The sequence below is a fragment of the Amblyomma americanum genome, chromosome 5 (assembly GCF_052857255.1).
Source record: "Amblyomma americanum isolate KBUSLIRL-KWMA chromosome 5, ASM5285725v1, whole genome shotgun sequence".
Lineage (NCBI taxonomy): Eukaryota > Metazoa > Arthropoda > Arachnida > Ixodida > Ixodidae > Amblyomma > Amblyomma americanum.
In genome coordinates, this window is record NC_135501.1 from 169,844,917 (window position 1) to 169,851,045 (window position 6,129).

The following is a 6,129-nucleotide window of genomic DNA, read 5'->3' on the forward strand; positions in this document are numbered from 1 at the left end:
TTTCTTGGATTTTGTTATTTAGTTCATCTCCTTATTTCTTTTTATTTTTTAGCTTCTAACATTTTTATCCCATTTTAGCATACTCCGATTTTTTCAATTCGTAACTCTGGAACTTCTAACAGCGCGGTACGCGTTGTTTCTCTATAAAAATGAGAATCCATCATCACCAGTTCGCGCTTTCTGCGTCGTGTCATTTGTTTCGGGTTCATCAGTAAAGGGTACAGCACGTTGCATGTATGATGCGCGACCAATGAGGCAGGTTGCTGCTGCTGTTTGCAGTCCTTCAGTTGAGTGCTGAGCAAGCGAATAATCTCTACAGAGACAGATACTACTATACAAAACATGGGGAATATTGCAATATTGGGACTGCTGAATTTCCAGCCGGAGACACTAAAGGCCGGCTCTGGTGATGATTATGAATTTCTATGGCGCAAAGAAATAAATGGCCAAAGAGCAGCATGGCACAAGTTATTTTTGACCTCTCAAGAGGAGGTCAAAGGGCCATTTTCCAAGCATTTCATACCAGATAAGCCGAACACCAGGCCCGGGGAAAGATTGTACCTATTGTATCACCGGTGGGTACCCGGCGGAACTGGGGATAAAACCCCGCACCCCCCACATGCGAGGCGGATGCTCAGACCACCTCACACGCGGGAGGTATGGGGTTCGATCTCCAGTGCCGCCGGGTACCCACTGAGGATACAGTGGGTACAAGCTTCCGCTGGCCTGGTGCTCTGAAGGTCGGCTATAAAAGATAAAACATTTTTTGCTGACTCCGCAACAAACCAAGCCTGAAGCTGGAGTTCTTGTTTCCTAGTTTCTACAGCACTTGCAATTTTATGCTTGTCATAGGAAGCACTCGGCTTAGAGAAAAAAAAAGAACAGTGATTGTGACAATACGATGTGATGCGAGAGATATGCTTAGCAGTATGGGTTGTGTGTTCCACATTTACATTGATGGCCTTACCTTTGCGTCTTCGCATTTTCCGTCGATTTTACGGTCCGGTGCGGCGTGCGCTCTGAAGTATGGGGGCTTTTAACTTACAAAAATGTCTTCGGACAGTCCGTAGATTCAACATAGACTTTTATCTATAAAATTTATAGATTTCCTATAGACAAATCATTTAGACTAGCCTACAGGCAATGAATACCAATACAGAGTCTACAGACTATTTATAGATTTATGGCCGTAGACATTTAATATACGTTTTTCAATAGCAGTCTATAAACTACGAATAGATAAAAGGAGACATCTATAGAAATGCAATAAGGTTCATATGATGTCTATAGACAATCTATAGACGATTTTATAAGTGTTGGAGGGTAGCGGTGGGTGGAGGCTCGTAGCTAAGGTACATTTTTACCGGGGAATGCATTTCCGGCAACCGCCCGAACATACTCTGAGCAGGCTTCCATAACCTGAGCTTGCTCGGAAGGTGCCCTGACCAGTTCCGATGCTTTAGGGGTGCTGAGTGGTGTAGGCTTCACACGTATACGCAAACGCAGCAAAAATGAAATGGTGTTCATTTAATGTGAGGCGGTTTTAGCGGGAGCTGTGAAGGGCTGATTTTTCATGGGGGTCATATGCTAGGCGGCCGTGGTGAAGTGTACGAGCTTAATGGATGAAATGAAGCCGAGTCAGGTTATCCAATGGTACGAAAGGTCGCGAAACTCATTGATCATGAGAGTATTGGGTCGCACGACTGATTATGGCGCCATTTATATGGGCACCGTAATGAAGACGCTTTATGTGTGTAGAATATGTTATCTCATCATAACAAGCCTGTCGTAGCGGAAGGCGTAAAATATACAGCCGGTATATTTTTAGTTCATACGAGCGAGAAAGAGGAGTGAAGCGCGCAGAATACTCTGGTGGATAAGGCACCAATTTTTTCCCTCCTCCATAGGGCACCTTAACGCCGCCGCCTCCTCAGATGTTCGGCCTGTTGCGCAAGCGCCGAGGTGTGGCACATCGTCGGCTGGTGGCGCCAATGTTTTTGAAACTGCCCTCTTTGCCTTCCTGGTTGCTTTCGACATCATCGCTGTAAACGCTGCCGTCCTCTGCAAAACGTCAGGCCCTTATAGTTCAGCGCCTATTCGCTAAGCCTTTTTTTCCGGCTAGAAAAACATTCATTTTGTTGTGAATGAAGCAATGATCTGTGAATAGACATTTCTCTGTGAATAGATAACATTTAATTAAGTAATGACACTAATTACCGTGAGTAAGCTACCCTATTGTTGTGTTGAAAACGTCTTTCTGTGTCGATCGTCATTATGGCACATGCACTACGTTCATACCTCTGTATGCATAGTTAACATCATGATTATCTATATGGTATGTATATAGGTGCATCAGTTTATTAGTCAATGAATTTTTCGTTCATGTACTTCGCCCAGTGCTGTTATGATGAATATTTCCCGCGCTAATAACTAAGCCAATGATTCGTTGGACGGCTACTGTACGTTAGGAGATCAATAAAAAATGCCGTTTACCACAGAAAAAGATGAATTCGAGGCTTATATACACATGGCGACCGTCAAAAGCTCTCGGTGGGTGATATTGGAGATGAGTGACCAGCCCGCTTCTTTTTGAAATCTACACTGGATCTTTCGCATCGACGTTCTCACCCACCCAGCGTTGCAACGAGGACGACAGCGGCCAGGGCGACAACTCCGACGAACAGCACAAAGATGGCGATGCCCGTGATGAATGTCTTGTACTCGGAGGCCCCCCTGCACGATTCGCGTCGGGCATGGTTTGTGTTGGGCTTAGTTGGTGTCTTCAGCGCACGTGGGAATCACAGAGCATGCAATATATTGACATTCTCTGCACACTTAAAACTAACATTCTCCTCTTCTGACTAAAGGCTTCAAAGGCAGCAATTAAGCGCTAAATTATTCGCACAACAGCGCTAAACCAACTCAGTGCAGGAAGCCATGGTGTTGTTATTTTTCCCCGGAACGCGAACGAGCGGAGAAAAAAAGTTTCTCGTTTAGAGCTTTATGTTAAAGAAGCCAAAACAGCGCGCTGGCAATTCTTGGAGGCTGATAGAAGTCAAGATGCCAACCCATCCCAACGGCGCCTCTTTCTTTCCCTTTTTAATTCCCTCCCTACATGCGTTGTTTAGGTGTCAACCCAGAGTTAGACAGTCGCTCCACGTTTCACTTCCCGGTAAGCGCTTATCATGATTTCTTTAGCGGCTTTCGCAAATGTTGGTGGTGGGCGAAAAATGGGATAAAAGTAATTACTATATGATATCCCACGTGCAGCGCCAGAGATGGCAACGAGGACCTAGTGGTGTAATACGTCGGGGAAATGTAACTGCTGTATTTGCACCGGCGTTTCTTGTAATCCCGCTCGGGAATAAGTTTTTATCTAGTCGGTACCATTGGAATGGGTAGTTTGTGAATATTTCAGGACGATTATTATGGATTTTTATGGCGCAAGGGCATCTGTGACCAAAGAGCGCCATGACGTAATGTATTTTAGACTTCTCAAGGTGGGTTCAAAGAACCATTTCCCAAGCATTTCACCCTAATGAAAGCGAGCACGAGACCAGGGGAAAGCTTGTACCGATTGTTTGACCGGTTGGCACCCGGCGGTACAGGGAATCGAACCCCGCACCTCCCGCATGCGAGGCGGATGCTCAGCCACTTGGATAGGTTCGGGCTAATGTTTGCAGCAAAGCTATCTCTCGTGTTCGGCTTAAAGTTCGTCGCGGTTTCCGGAATATTCAAGTCTTAATATTCAACGAATGGAAGCTAAAATGATTTTCCGCTTAAAAAGAAGCCACAGAAACAGAACCCCACAAAACACACTAACGAATTTGGTAACAGTGCGGAAAATTAACACATACAGAAGACTTGGATTATGCGAATACAAACTAGAGTTGTCAAATAAGAAGCGCGTTGAATTGTGGCGGCTGCAGACAAGCATCTGACAAAGCCTGAACGTTCTGTAACGACTTGAGAGAATTGGCTGGTGGTATGACATTCCATTAGCCCACTACATTGCGGAAAAAAGGGGAATTTTTACAAGCCACCATGCGTGAAGTCGTGGGCTAGAGACCGTGGATGAGAATTTCAGGTCCGTGTAGTGGTAAGAGGCCGTACTCATGAATTAGGGTCAAGCATCAAGGTCTGATCAAGCAGGAAAAGTAACAATTTTAAGTCCAACGTCTTCCGCCTGAGTTGGATAGTGAATTCCGATAGATGTCTTTAGCACAGAAGAAATAGTGTGACCATAATTAGTATAAACGAAAGACGCTACACGCCTCTCAATTTTCGCGATGATCGTCTTAGATATAGCAAAAATGTCCCACAGAACGCATGCACATTCTAAACTAGGCCTTAAAATGTAAATGCTGGAGTTTAACGCGTGTGGTAGCATTCTTCAGCTGGTGCGTCACTGATCATATACTTTCTAAATCTGAATAAATATTATCGATACGTGTTCCAACTCAGGTGATTTATATAAGGTTATCTATACAGAAGTCAGGCTGCTGCTGTGGTCCAATAGGTAAGGTGTGGTAATAATGCTTACACGAGACCAAGAGAAATTCGCTGTAAGCAAAACCTGCAACCCAGACAACAGAGGAGTCAATGCAATTAAACCATTTCTCTCACGCAGTCCTCGAATGTTTGCCGCGGGATGCAGCGTTCACAGACAGCGCACTTAAGGCCTATACGCTGCATTGTTTACAAGGTGTGCTGAGTGGCACACGTCTTCCGATTGGAATTTTTAAAGTATTCTCTATTGCTCGATGTTAAAAGTTGCCTGAGCCCCCCCCCCCCCCCCCCCCCCCCCCCCCAACCCCTGACAGAGTCCCCTGCAAAGCCCATCTATATGCCAGGACTCCAGGTGGAGACAAGAACATAGGAGTAGAAAAGACAGGAAAAGAAGCCAGCAGTCTCATATCAATCTCTAAATGACTACGGTCAGAAAGAGTCTTGGCTTCGTTCTTATATATATTGTAATTGGTTTTTGGGGAAAGGAAATGGCGCAGTATCTGTCTCATATATCGTTGGACACCTGAACCGCGCCGTAAGGGAAGGGATAAAGGAGGGAGTGAAAGTTTTGAGGAAGAAGAGGTGCCGTAGTGGAGGGCTCCGGAATAATTTCGACCACCTGGGGATCTTTAACGTGCACTGACATCGCACAGCACACGGGCGCCTTAGCGTTTTTCTTCCATAAAAACGCAGCCGCCGCGGTCGGGTTCGAACCCGGGAACTCCGGATCAGTAGTCGAGCGCCCTAACCACTGAGCCACCGCGGCGGGTCGCTTCTTTCTTCGGTATGACCACAGATGTTGTACTCTCGGAAGCGCGTGCTGGTCAGACTTGGTAACCTTTATTAGAGATATAGCATAGCGCAGTCTGCGATCCGCTACAGGATCCGCTTCCAGGCACCGTGAGTTCGCATAAGCTGATTCATTCCGACGCGACAGGCTTGCGCGCTGCTTACTGGCACCTGGCGTCATTTGGTGCTCTCAGGGCGATCTGCTCACGCACAGGAGTACTTCGCGGAAGCAGTTCACGGTAGCGGTACTAGGATCGCGCTCTACTATTGATCTCTGTACAGAGGTCCGTCTGGAATGCGGATTTTAGAGCGATGGCTCTATTCGATGCAGGAACTCGAATTTCAGTCGGTATGCATATTTGGCATCGAAGTGACCTTTGGATTCATCGATCTTGTAGCAACAACCTTAACAAAGATACCGAAGCAGACTGACTATGGCCAACGCGATGGTGTCCCCAAATTTGGTCCCGATAATTGCCAACATTGGCCCAACCCACCCCTAAATTTGCTTTCAGATTTGAACCAAAATAAATATCTAGCTGAATTTGAATATTTGAATGTGCCCAATTCGATGACTATCTACAAATTGGGACTGGGTCATATCCAAATTTGGCCGTTCGCTCTAGAAGTTTCACCTTACCGGATTTTAACTATAATTAATATGCAACCTAACTTGAATAAGCCCAATAGGAAGGTGGCCGCCAAATATGGCTTTGGCTATTTCCAAATTTGGCGAACCTCCACTCTCGAAATTTGACCTTCCTGGTGTTGGACCAAAATCATTATCCAGGCTAAATTGAATGTTCCAAATACGATGGTGCCTTCAAAATT